Genomic DNA, 14,221 nt, shown 5'->3' with positions numbered 1-14,221 from the left:
AAGTGTGATTGGTAGATGGTAGGGATCAGTGGATTGTAGAGATGAGACTGAAAAGGCAGGTCAAGGTCAGATAATTTTTTTGTTTGTTTTCTATGGAGAAATATATAGCATTCAGTTTGTTTTTGTATAAAAAACACAAAACTTTGATGATGCTAGAAATTATTATGTTTAATTTCTGTATTACAAGCAGAAAAATAATAGTAATAAAATGAAGAATGAGGAAAGTAAAGACAAAAGGAAAAGAATTAGAAAAATAGAAACAGGAAAGCAATTGAGAGGAAAAGAGAGACATGAGGGAAAATTTGTAGATGGAAACGCACTGGCTCCTCCTGTGCACCAGGTACCCTGCATGTGGTGGCAGCACCTATCGAACCAGCCCCCGCCCTCCACTGTCACAGCTCTGCACTATGACAGACATTGAAACTGCCTGGTACTCACTCTTCCAAGTACCCTGATGGCTGTGGCTTGACGGTGGACATAAAGAGATACATGAAAAGAAATCAGCCTTTTGCTTAGTTGCCATTGTGTGGATGACCAAGCCTGGCATTTTAGCAGCTACCAGGCAGGTTCAAACAAAAGGATAAAAGCCAAGAGAAATATGAAAAAGCCTCCATTCTCCATGACATTCTCCATTCTCCACTGGACTAACCCCTAGGTTTGATGGTTACTTAACCCCTAGGCTCCTTGTCTGATAAAATAATGCATATAGTCATTGCATTGTGCTGTGCTTAGTTGCTCAGTCATGTCTGCCTCTTGCAACTCCATTGACTGTAGACTGCCAGGCTCCTCTGTCCATGGGGATTCTCCAGGCAGGAATTTTAGCCTCTTTTAATTAAGTATTCTGTAAATTGTGACTGAAAGGGTCTCCATCTCCCTGACATTCACTGAATTCAAATTGACTGATATGAAAACACATAATCATGGTGAATCTGCAGAGATTCTTGGGGTGCTGAGAATGCTGCCTGTTGTGGATTCACCAGGGGCTCTTGCTACTGCTCCACAGAGGGGGCAGGGCACACGGCTGACACTGAGACCACTGACCCAAGCCCTCTGCTTAGTCCTTTGTTGGGCTTTGCTAGAGAGTGCAGCAGACACAGCCCATGTGCTTGTGCTCAGGTGCTCAGTCAGTTCGACTCTCTGAGGCCTCATGGACTGTAGCCTGCAAGTTTTCTCTTTCCATGGGATTCTCCAGGCAAGAACACTGCAGCGGGTTTCCATTTCCTACTCCAGGGGATCTTCCCCACCCAGGGATTGAATCCACATCTCTTGAGACTCCTGAATTGGCAGGTGGCCCCCTGGATCTAACCATAGCCTAAGAATGTCAAAGGCCTCTCTGGAGTGATGGTTTCTGTCACAACCACAGGCCATTCAAGGTTGAGACGAGCAAAGATACGAACCTTGGAGGAGGACATCTCGAATGGTGGTCCCAGAGGGAGATGATACAGGCATGCTTGGTCCTGAGATATATAGTCCCAGCAGAGGCTATGGCTTTCCCAGTGACCTTCCTCTTTGAATTCACTCAGAAAAGACACCCACCTCCTCAGGACTTTTCTTAATTAATGGATATGAGGGTCTGAGGGGTGAACCACAGCACATGTTTCCTGTGCCACTCTGATCCTCCTTCAGAACAGAAGGACTTACTTCCCAGGGATGTCCAACTTCTGCTGAATCTCAGCCCCTAGCTTGCAGATTGTTCAACAAACTGTCTCCACTAAAGACAGTTGCCAAGCCCAAGGTCATGCCCCTTCCTGCATAGCTGCAGCCCTTGACTTGGAGGTAAAAAGGCCCTGCTCCCTGACTCCAATAGAGGACAACTCAGAGAGATCACCCCAACTTCAGAGATGCCAGTGGAGTTAACGGGCACCTTTTCAGAAATGGCATTTGACTGCAGACTGTTTTCCTCCACAGATGCTTATCCCAAGAGTGCTTTGAGGTAAACTACTTGTAAACTGAAACAGGACCCTAGGGTCCACTTGTCGTCCACTTGCCTTTTGTCTGTAGAAAATCTTTAGTCAAAGGATAAGTTTAATAAGAGAATTGAGAAAATGTAGAAGCAAAGAAAGCAGTCCAGCAAGACTAAATAACAATGATTTAGCCAGTAGCCTGGTCAAGGACCTTCAGTTCTTCTTCAAGGATTACAGATAATATTCTGAGCTATATCCTATGATCTGTCTTATAGATGTTGAAACACTCACCAGGTGGAAGAAGTTAACTATATATTCGCCAGACTGTGGCCATAACACAAGCTGCCACAATGATGAGAATTAGTCCCAAAGAAATGGGAACAAACCAACCCTGGAACTGAAGGAAGACCAACTGTACTTTAAAGAATCAAGATGACCCTGGGAAGACTTCCAATGACCAATTTCAAGGTGATGGCAGGGCTGACTTTACTTTCCTATATGTAGCCCACTTCTCTCCTCCATACACCCTTGAAACTCCTCTTTAAAAGCTCTTGCCCACTGATTGTTGGTGGGGGATGTCAGCCTTTGTATACAAGTCTGCCCTGTCCCACCCCATTGCCAACCTCTGAAATCAAGCCAACTTTCCACCAACCTTGCCTCTCAAGTATTGGCTTTTGAATGGTGAGCTGTCGGACTCTAATTTCAGTAATGATTTCACAGAGACTGCTTCCTGGGTAATCCAACCTGTGATATTTGGTCCAAAATTAGAGAAGGCTTTTTTGAAGACGCGATCTTGGCTGCTTAGTTTGGCAGAGTGAATGCTGTACAAATGAACCAATAGATGGGCCAGGATACTTAATGTCAAGGCAATGGTTCTAAATAGGATGGATTTGCACACACACACACACACACACACACACACACACACATACGACAACATTTGACTATGTCTCAGATATGCAGATGACACCACCCTTATGGCAGAAAGTGAAGAGGAACTCAAAAGCCTCTTGATGAAAGTGAAAGTGGAGAGTGAAAAAGTTGGCTTAAAGCTCAACATTCAGAAAACGAAGATCATGGCATCTGGTCCCATCACTTCATGGGAAATAGATGGGGAAACAGTGGAAACAGTGTCAGACTTTATTTTTGGGGGCTCCAAAATCACTGCAAATGGTGACTGCAGCCATGAAATTAAAAGACGCTTACTCCTTGGAAGGAAAGTTATGACCAATTTAGATAGCATATTCAAAAGCAGAGACATTACTTTGCCAAAAAAGGTCCATCTAGTCAAGGCTATGGTTTTTCCAGTGGTCATGTATGGATGTGAGAGTTGGACTGTGAAGAAGGCTGAGCACCAAAGAATTGATGGTTTTAAACTGTGGTGTTGGAGAAGACTCTTGAGAGTCCCTTGGACTGCAAGGAGATCCAACCAGTCCATTCTAAAGGAGATCAGCCCTGGGTGTTCTCTGGAAGGAATGATGCTAAAACTGAAACTCCAGTACTTTGGCCACCTCATGCGAAGAGTTGACTCATTGGAAAAGACTCTGATGCTGGGAGGGATTGGGGGCAGGAGGAGAAGGGAACGAAAGAGGATGATGGCTGGATGGCATCACCTACTCAATGGACGTGAGTTTGAGTGAAGTCTGGGAGATGGTGATGGACAGGGAGGCCTGGTGTGCTGCAATTCCTGGGGTCGCAGAGTCAGACACGACTAAGCAACTGAACTGAATTGAACTGAGAGACATTTTTGCATTGTTAAAAGTAGGGGTTATTACTGACATCTATTTGTGTAGAGGTCAGGAATGTTGCTAAACATATTACAATACACAGAACAGCCTCCGTACCAAAGAGCTCTTTTCCAGTCCAAAATGTTGATGGTGCTGAGGTTGGGAGATCTCAGTCTAAGAGAATGGAATTGGAGAGGTTCTGAAGGAGCATAGAACATCCAGGAAACTGGAATTATATAGGGCTGGAGTTATACAGAACTGGAATTATATAGGACTCAGAGACAGACAGGGAGTGGAGGGTACAGAAATGCCATGTTGGCATTGCAAGGGAATTTGACTTTTACCCTGGAAAGCCATGGAGAGTTTCTATGTTAGGAACTAAAATGGTCAAATTATATCTTTGAGAAATTGCACATTCTGATCATGGGTAACTGGAGTTAGATGGCACGAGAGGGAGGAGAGAAAGGTTTGAAGATCATGGGAAACTTGATGGTGCTTGATCAGCATGACAGCAGGGGATGGGGAGAAAGGATTGAGAAATATTTATGAGAAGATATGATAAAACTTACTAATGTGTTGGAGAGGCAACAAGAATTCACATTTGAGTGCATGCTCTCTGGAGCCAGAGATTATGGCCTCAAATTCCAACTTTGCCCAGTACTAGTTTTGCAAATTTGAACAACTTATATTTAATTTATCCAAGGCTTGGTTTTTGACCTGTTGTTCAGTTCAGTTCAGTCACTCAGTCATGTCCAACTCTTTCTGACCCCATGGATAACACAACACCAGGCCTCCCTGTCCATCACTAACCACTGGAGTTTACTCAAACTCATTCCATTGAGTCTGTGATGCCATCCAACCATCTCATCATCTGTTGTCCCCTTCTCCCACCTTCAACCATTCCCAGCATCAGGGTCTTTTCCAATAAGTCAGTTCTTTGCATCAGGTGGCCAAAGTATTGGAGTTTCAGCTTCTGCATCAGTCCTTCCAATGAATATTCAGGACTGATTTCCTTTAGGATGGACTGGTTGAAGTCCATCCTAAAGAGTCCTGCAAGAGTTCCTTGCAGTCCAAGGGACTCTCAAGAATCTTCTCCAGCATCACAGTTCAAAAGCATCAGTTCTTCAGTGCTCAGCTTTCTTTATAGTCCAACTCTCACATCCATACATGACTACTGGAAACCATAGCTTTGACTAGACATACCTTTGTTGGCAAGGTAATGTTTCTGCTTTTTAATAAGCTGTCTAGGTTGGTCATAACGTTTCTTCCAAAGAGCAAGCATCCTTTAATTTCATGGCTGCAGTCACCATCTGCAGTAATTTTAGAGCCCCAAAAAGTAAAGTCTGTCACTGTTTTCACTGTTTCCCCATCTATTCCCCATGAAGTGATGGGACTAGATGCCATGATCTTAGTTTTCTGAATGCTGAGCTTTAAGCCAACTTTTTAATTCACCTCTTTCACTTTCATCAAGAGGCTCTTTAGTTCTTCTTCACTTTCTGCCATAAGAGTGGTGTCATCTGCATATCTGAGGCTGTTGGTATTTCTCCCAGAAATCTTGATTCCAGCTTGTGCTTCATCCAGCCTGGGATTTTTCATGATGTACTCTGCATATAAGTTAAATAAGCAGGGTGACAATATACAGCCTTGATGTACTCCAGTACTTCGGCCACCTCATGCGAAGAATTGACTCATTGGAAAAGACTCTGATGTTGGGAGGGATTGGGGGCAGGAGGAAAAGGGGATGGCAGAGGATGAGATGGCTGGATGGCATCACCGACTCGATGGACGTGAGTCTGAGTGAACTCCGGGAGTTGGTGATGGACAGGGAGGCCTGGCGTGCTGTGATTCATGGGGTCACAAAGAGTCGGACACGACTGAGCAACTGAACTGAACTGAACTGAAATGTACTCTAAAAGCACTACCTCCAAATACAATTACATTAGAGACTAGGGCATCAAAATATGAATTTTTTAGGGGAGGAGCACAATTCAGTTCATAGCAAAAGCAATGCATACTATTTATTCAACCAGTATTTATTGAGCATCTGATCTGTGCCAAACATTATTCTGGGCATTTAGGTTATATAGATGAACAAAGCAAGGGTCCCTGCCCTCATGGAACGCATATTTTGTCAGGCATATATTTAAATGGATTTTAGTAATCTAAATAATACCAGTTTATTCTTTAGTTATCTCTTACTGAAGTCTTGCTTGATAATTAACAATTTTTAGAATATCAACCAAAAATGAAAAATCAGACACTTTGCAAAAAAGCTGGCATTACTAAAAGTACTGCACAATATATGATGATAAACTATAACAAAATTCTACTAAATACCAAAGCTTGTGCCACAGAACTTCATTAAATAAGCTGAGTTTATGGATCCATGAGTTAAGAAAATATTTTCCTTAGTGAAGAACTGAATAGTATTTCAGAACATTTTTCCAGCAGACATGAACAGTATTAGAAAGTCTTGGTAGGAATGAGAAATAAATAGCAATGACATGTTACATTTGGAAATCAGTGAACCAGCCCAAGAATAACAGTGAAATGGCAAGGGAGTCTTTAAAGTATTATTTATTAGGAATTAAAAACATTTGAAATGCTTATCTTATTATGTCATTAAGACTCTAAAAATGCATTAAATCTGAGAGACCTAAAATCAGAAAGTATAAATTTCTTAAGATTTTTTTTTAATCAAGTTGTATCACTACTTACATAGCATTTAACAAACAATAGTTGACGATATATTTAAATGTAGTAGTATTGTACCAAATCCCTTTCTAAATATGTCTGGTTAAACAACAGGAAAATCAATTGTGTCAAATGTGTTCATAGGTAGTAAAATGATTTAAATTTTTGAGAGTTCAACTGACATCCAGTCATGTTTGTTTACTTGAAGAGCTCCTTCCAAGGCACAAGACGTGCTCCTATGTGTCTGAAGACCTAATTCTGCTCTGAAGACCTGCAGCGCTAGAGGAAACCAATATGGGAAATGAAGGAAGGAAAGAAGGGAGGGAGGAGGTAAGGGAGGGAGGAGGGAGAGAGGGGAGAAGGAAAGGAAGCAGAGAGGGAAAGAAAAGAAATGGAAGAAAGAAAGATACCAAGTAGTGATATGAGAGTTGGATCCTAAGGAAGACTGAGCACCAAAGACCTGATGCTTTTGAATTGTGGTGCTGGAGAAGACTCTTGAGAGTCCCTTGGACTGCAATGAAATCAAACTGGTCAATCCTAAAGAAAATCAACCCTGAATATTCATTGGAAGGACTGATGCTGAAGCTCCAATACATTGGCCACCTCATGAGAAAAGCCATTGAAGGTAAAAGGAGAAGACAGTGACAGAGGACGAGTCCACTGACTCAGTGGGCATGAATTTGAGCAAACTTAAGAGATAGTGGAGGACAAAGGAACCTGGCCTGCTATAGTCCATGGAGTTGCAAAGAGTTGGACATAACAACTGAAGAGGAAGAACAACAACATTCTCTAAGTCACTTTCTTTCCCCATCCCCATTATTTAGACACCATCAGTGCTACCCAAAGATACCTAATACATGGTCAGCAGAACAGCACACTGTGGGAAAAAGCTGTTTTCATATTCTAAAATTTCCTCATTTAAGATCGCTGTAGGGATGGTGGTTTTCATCTCCTCCAACTCCAGCTGGTACAGAATGGTAGTCTTACTTTATTTGGAGGGTTATTAAAACCTCCCTTTCTTTCTTTTCAACTAACAACATTTTTATTTTAGAGTAAATTCCTGAGTCTAGAGCTTTCCATCATTTAAGGAATAATTTAAGGAATTTAAAAAAATGTTATAGTTCACAACCTCTTCTGTGTTTTTTTCTCTGAAATCCTTCTATAACACACTTCTAAATGGGAAATAAAAAACAGTATTATCAACAAAAATTGGAGCACATTATGGCTACCTTGTATTCTTTGAATTATTCATTCTTAAATAAAATTTCAATTGTAGCTATGGAATGATCAATAATTTTTGTGCAGTGGAATTCACCTTGTTTCTGAAACCAATTCTCCTTCCCCCCTCAGTTAAGTTCAGTTCAGACACTCAGTCATGTCCAACTCTTTGCAACCCCATGAATTGCAGCATGCCAGGCCTCCCTGTCTATCACCAAATCTGGGAGTTCACTCAGATTCACGTCCATCGAGTCAGTGATGCCATCCAGCCATTGCATCCTCTGTTGTCCCCTTCTCCTCCTGCCCCCAATTCCTCCCAGCATCAGGATCTTTTCCAATGAGTTAGCTCTTCCCATGAAGTGGCAAAGTACTGGACTTTCAGTTTTAGCATCATTCCTTCCAAAGAAATCCCAGGGCTGATCTCCTTCAGAATGGACTGGTTGGATCTCCTTGTAGTCCAAGGGACTCTCAAGAGTCTTCTCCAACACCACAGTTCAAAAGCATCAATTCTTCGGCACTCAGCCTCCTTCACAGTCCAACTCTCTTATCTATACAATCTATACATGACCATTGGAAAAACCATAGCCTTGACTAGACGGACCTTTGTTGGTAAAATAATGTCTCTGCTTTTGAATATGCTATCTAGGTTGGTCATAACTTTCCTTCCAAGGACTAAGCGTCTTTTAATTTCATGGCTGCAGTCACCATCTGCAGTGATTTTGGAGCCCAAAGAAATACAGTCTGTTTCCCCTATTTCCCCATCTATTTCCCATGAAGTGATGGGACCGGATGCCATGATCTTCGTTTTCTGAATGTTGAGCTTTAAGCCGACTTTTTCACTCTCCACTTTCACTTTCATCAAGAGGCTTTTGAGTTCCTCTTCACTTTCTGCCATAAGGGTGGTGTCATCTGCATATCTTAGGTTATTAATATTTCTTCCGGCAATCTTGATTCCAGCTTGTGTTTCTTCCAGTCCAGTGTTTCTCATGATGTACTCTGCATATAAGTTAAATAAGCAGGGTGACAATATACAAACTTGACATACTCCTTTTCCTATTTGGAACCAGTCTGTTGTTCATGTCCAGTTCTAACTGTTGCTTCCTGACCTGCATACAGGTTTCTCAAGAGGCAGGTCAGGTGGTCTGGTATGCCCATCTCTTTAAGAATTTTCCACAGTTTATTGTGATCCACACAGTCAAAGGCTTCAGCATAGTTAATAAAGCAGAAATAGATGTTTTTCTGGAACTCGCTTGCTTTTTCCATGATTCAGTGGATGTTGGCAATTGGATCTCTGGTTCCTCTGCCATTTCTAAAACCAGCTTGAACATTAGGAAGTTCACGGTTCACATATTGCTGAGGCCTGGCTTGGAGAATTTTGAGCATTACTTTACTAGCATGTGAGATGAGTGCAATTGTGTGGTAGTTTGAGCATTCTTTGGCATTGCCTTTCTTTGGGATTGGAAAGAAAACTGACCTTTTCCAGTCCTGTGGCCACTGCTGAGTTTTCAATATTTGCTGGCATATTGAGTGCAGCACTTTCACAGCATAATATTTCAGGATTTGAAATAGCTCAACTGGAATTCCATCACCTCCACTAGCTTTGTTCGTAGTGTTGCTTTCTAAGGCCCACTTGACTTCACATTCCAGGATGTCTGGCTCTAGGTCAGTAATCACACCATCGTGATTATCTGGGACGTAAAGATCTTTTTTGGACAGTTTTTCTGTGTATTCTTGCCACCTCTTCTTAATATCTTCTGCTTCTGGTAGGTCCATACCATTTCTGTCCTTTATCGAGCCCATCTTTGCATGAAATGTTCCTTTGGTATCTCTAACTTTCTTGAAGAGATCTCTAGTCTTTCCCATTCTGTTGTTTTCCTCTATTTCTTTGCATTGTTTGCTGAGGAAGGCTTTCTTATCTCTTCTTGCTATTCTTTGTAACTCCGCATTTAGATGCTTATATCTTTCCTTTTCTCCTTTGCTTTTGGCTTCTCTTCTTTACACAACAATTTGTTAGGCCTCCTCAGACAGCCATTTTGCTTTTTTGCATTTCTTTTCCATGGGGATGGTCTTGATCCCTGTCTCCTATACAATGTCATGAACCTCATTCCATAGTTCATCAGGCACTCTGTCTCTCAGATCTAGGCCCTTCAATCTATTTCTCACTTCCACTGTATAATCATAAGGGATTTGATTTAGGTCATACCTGAATGATCTAGTGGTTTTCCCTACTTTCTTCAATTTAAGTCTGAATTTGGCAATAAGGAGTTTATGATCTGAGCCACAGTCAGCTCCTGGTCTTGTTTTTGTTGACTGTGTAGAGCTTCTCCATCTTTGGCTGCAAAGAATATAATCAATCTGATTTCGGTGTTGACCATCTGGTGATGTTCATGTGTAGAGTCTTCTCTTGTGTTGTTGGAAGAGGGTGTTTGTTATGACCAGTGCATTTTCTTGGCAAAACTCTATTAGTCTTTGCCATGCTTCTTTCCGTATTCCAAGGCCAAATTTGCCTGTTACTCCAGGTGTTTCTTGACTTCCTACTTTTGCATTTCAGTCCCCTATAATGAAAAGGACATCTTTTTTGGGTGTTAGTTCTAAAAGGTCTTGTAGGTCTTCATAGAACCGTTCAACTTCAGCTTCTTCAGCGCTACTGGTTGGGGCATAGACTTGGATTACTGTGATATTGAATGGTTTGCTTTGGAAACGAACAGAAATCATTCTGTCATTTTTGAGATTGCATCCAAGTACTGCATTTCAGACTCTTTTGTTGACCATGATGGCTACTCCATTTCTTCTGAGGGATTCCTGCCCACAGTAGTAGGTATAATGGTCATCTGAGTTAAATTCACCCATTCAAGTCCATTTTAGTTCGCTGATTCCTAGAATGCCAACATTCACTCTTGGCATCTCTTGTTTGACCACTTCCAATTTGCCTTGATTCATGGACCTGACATTCCAGGTTCCTATGCAATATTGCTCTTTACAGCATTGGACCTTGCTTCTATCACCAGTCACATCCACAGCTGGGTATTCTTTTTGCTTTGGCTGCATCCCTTCATTATTTCTGGAGTTATTTTTCCACTCATTTCCAGTAGCATATTGGGCACCTACTGACCTGGGGAGTTCCTCTTTCAGTATCTTATCATTTTGCCTTTTCATACTGTTCATGGGGTTCTGAAGGCAAGAATACAGAAGTGGTTTGCCATTCCCTTCTCCAGTGAACCACATTCTGTCAGACCTCTCCACCATGACCTGCCCGTCTTGGGTTGCCTCACGGGCATGGCTTAGTTTCACTGAGTTAGACAAGGCTGTGGCCCTAGTGTGATTAGATTGACTAGTTTTCTGTGAGTATGGTTTCAGTGTGTCTGCCCTCTGATGCCCTCTTGCCAGTTGCATAGTTTCTAAATATTTTCTCCCAGTCTGTAGATTGCTCTTTTCATTTTGTTTATGGTTTCCTTTGTTGTACAAAGTTTTAAGTTAAATTAGGTCTACCTATAAAAGAATATATTCTTTTATATGTAGCCGTCCACTTTTCCCAGGGCCATTTATTTAAGAGACTGTTTTTTCTCCAATTCATATTCTTGCCTCCTTTGTTGTAGGTTAATTGACCATAAGTGCATGGATTTATTTCTGGGTTCTCTCGCCTGCTCTATTGATCTTTCTGTTTGTCATTGTGCCAGTACCATACAGTTTTGGTTATTGTAACATTATAGTATAGCCTTAAGTTGGGGACTTTAATCTTCCAGCCCTGTTCTCCCTCAAGATTGTTCTAGCTATTTGGGATCTTTTGTGTTTCCATCAGTTCAGTTCATTTCACTCACTCAGTCATGTCTGACTCGTCTCAACCCCGTGGACTACAGCACACCAGGCTTCCCTGTCCATCACCAACTCCCAGAGCATACTCAAACTCATGTCCTTTGAATTGGTGATGCTATCCAACCATCTCATCCTCTCTCATCCCCTTCTCTTCCTGCCTTCAAACTTTCCTAGCATCAGGGTCTTTTCCAATGAGTCAGTTCTTTGCACCAGATGGTCAAAGTATTGGAGTTTCAGCTTCAGCATCAGTCCTTCCAATGAATATTCAGGATTGATTTCCTTTATGATTGACTGGTTTCATCACCTTGCAGTCCAAGGGACTCTCAAGAGTCTTCTCCATCACCACAGTTCAAAAGCATCAATTCTTTGGTGCTCAGCTTTCTTTATAGTCCGACTCTCACATTCATACATGACTACTGGAAAAACCATAGCTTTGACTAGGCGGACCTTTGTTGGCAAAATAATGTTTCTGCTTTTTAATATGCTGTCTAGGTTGGTCATAACTTTTCTTCCAAGGAGCTGTGTTTCCATACAAAATTTAAAATTATTTGTTCTGGTTCTGTGAAAAATATCATTGGTATTTTGACGATGATTGCATTAAATCTGTAGATTGCCTTAGGTTGTATGATCATTTTAAAAATATTGATTTTAAAATGATGATTTTTAAAATATTGTTCCAATTCAAGAACAATGATGCCAACTCTGTCATTTTTATTCAACACAGTTTTGGAAGTCCTAACAACAGCAATCAGAGAAGAAAAACAAATAAAAGGAATCTAAGTTGCAAAAGAAGTTTGCAGACAACATGATACAATGTGGAAAAAATCGTAGTGGCTACCACAAAACTATTAATGTTCATCAATGAATTTAGTAAAGTTGCAAGATAGAAAATTATAGAAATTATTTACATTTCTGTATGCTAACAATGAAAGATCAGAAAAAGAAATTAATGAAGAAATTCCACTTACAATTGCATCTAAAAGAGTAAACTACCTAGGAATAAACCTACTTAAGGAGGCAAAAGACCTCTCCTCCGCAAAACTACAAGACCCTGATGAAAGAAACTGAAGACAACAAAAACAGATGGAAACATGTACCATGTTCTTGAAATTGAAAGATTTGTTTTTTAAATATAAAATCACATCTGAAAATTACATTGCACAAAAGTTAACTCAGTTCTGTTTCATTAAAAATAACTCCGTTAGGAATTAACAAGAGATAAATCATAGCTTCTGAAGTATCTGTTATCAGTTGATATATCAGTTATATTTTCTAGTGAGTGACTATTTCAGTCTTGAGTCATGAAAAATAGGGAGAGAATTATGAATGAATACAGAGAATCTTAAAAAGCAGATTGTACTTATTAAAAACTCAATTTTCACTAAAAGTTCAGACCAGATGATCCCAAGATTCCTATGCAAGTTAGATGACCTGGCTCCTGAAGTCACATGTACTCTGGTGGTGCTAGGAGTACACCCAATAATGTCTTGTTTGTTGTAGCTCAGAAACAGAATGCTTCTGAATGTGCTCTGTAACATTCCTTTGCAAATTTGAGTTTACTGCTTAATAGCATTTCCTCAACACATTTTATTTATAGACTCACAGACCCTATATATTATATTTTAAATGGAATTGTTTTACTTATAAATATCACCAACGATCTTGCAGTCTACAGTTTTTAAACTATAAACATGGCTCTGTTAGGAGGAATAGGATGGGGCCCTGCCTGTCCAGAGGTAAGACACTGTGCTTCCACTGCTGAAGCCCAGGTTCAATCCCTGATTGGGAAACTGAGATCCTGAAAGCCACAATGTGTGACACCTCTCACCAAAAAAAAAAAAAAAAAAAAAAGGTGAGTATCATGACTTAATTCTGTTGAGATCCAAGCTTCTTAGATTTCTTTTATAGTTTTTCCTAAAATTCTCTTTTCCTTACAAAGAATTCCTCTGGGTTCTCATTTTTAAAGCTAAATCACAAGCACTGGAAATACTTGGGTGATTGCTGGAGTCTAATTATGTCAATGAAGCCAAAAACCAACCTGAAAAATACTGATGGCTAGTGTAGAAGAGCCAGTCAGAGCATGCAGCAGTCTGGGAAGGCTGACTTAACAGTGCAGAAAATGGAGAAGGGTCACAGCTGCCAAGAGCAGTAACACATACAAAAAATATATGGCCTCAGTGTTTGCACTATGAAGGCGAAAATGTTGGCTCATCCAAGATATCCTTGTACTCACAGGGCAGCAATTTCAATCAGTAGGATTGTTTCTAGATTTATAGAAAGCAGTGAAATGGATAAATTGTATACTTTCATTTTTATCTCTACCTAGTCAATGATAGTTTATTTTCCCGAGAAAAATCAAAGCTGAACATTTTTTTTCTTTTATTTATCTTCGAAGGAAACAGGGGAAGTAAGTAGTGTGCAGTTTAGTTGTATTGCTGAATAGAACCATAACCTTCTACCTTGATCACTTTTAGATTCATGTTTTATGATATTTGTCAACTTAGCCTAATCATAACCTCTGCCACTCTGTGGAAAGTAAGAAATAGAGTAGTCAATTTACTTTACAAATATCCTAGGCCACTCTAAGGCAATTTATCCTATAAACTAATCTCCAGCACTTAACAAAATGAAATAATACTGGCAAAATATGGCCCTCAAATAAAATTCCTAAACTTTGACTGAGCCCTTCTCCTCTGTTCTTCCCTATATTCATGTTCCTATTTAAATATTCAGCTCACCCAGCAATTCCACTCCTGGACATATATCTGGAAAAGACAAAAACTCTAATTCTAAAAGATAGATGCACCCCAGTGTTCATAGTAGCACTATTTATAATAGCCAAGACATGTGAGCAACTGAAATGTC

This window comes from Bubalus bubalis, chromosome 7 (assembly GCF_019923935.1).
Source record: "Bubalus bubalis isolate 160015118507 breed Murrah chromosome 7, NDDB_SH_1, whole genome shotgun sequence".
NCBI classification, from domain to species: Eukaryota; Metazoa; Chordata; class Mammalia; order Artiodactyla; family Bovidae; genus Bubalus; species Bubalus bubalis.
Note: the sequence above shows the minus strand (reverse complement) of the source record.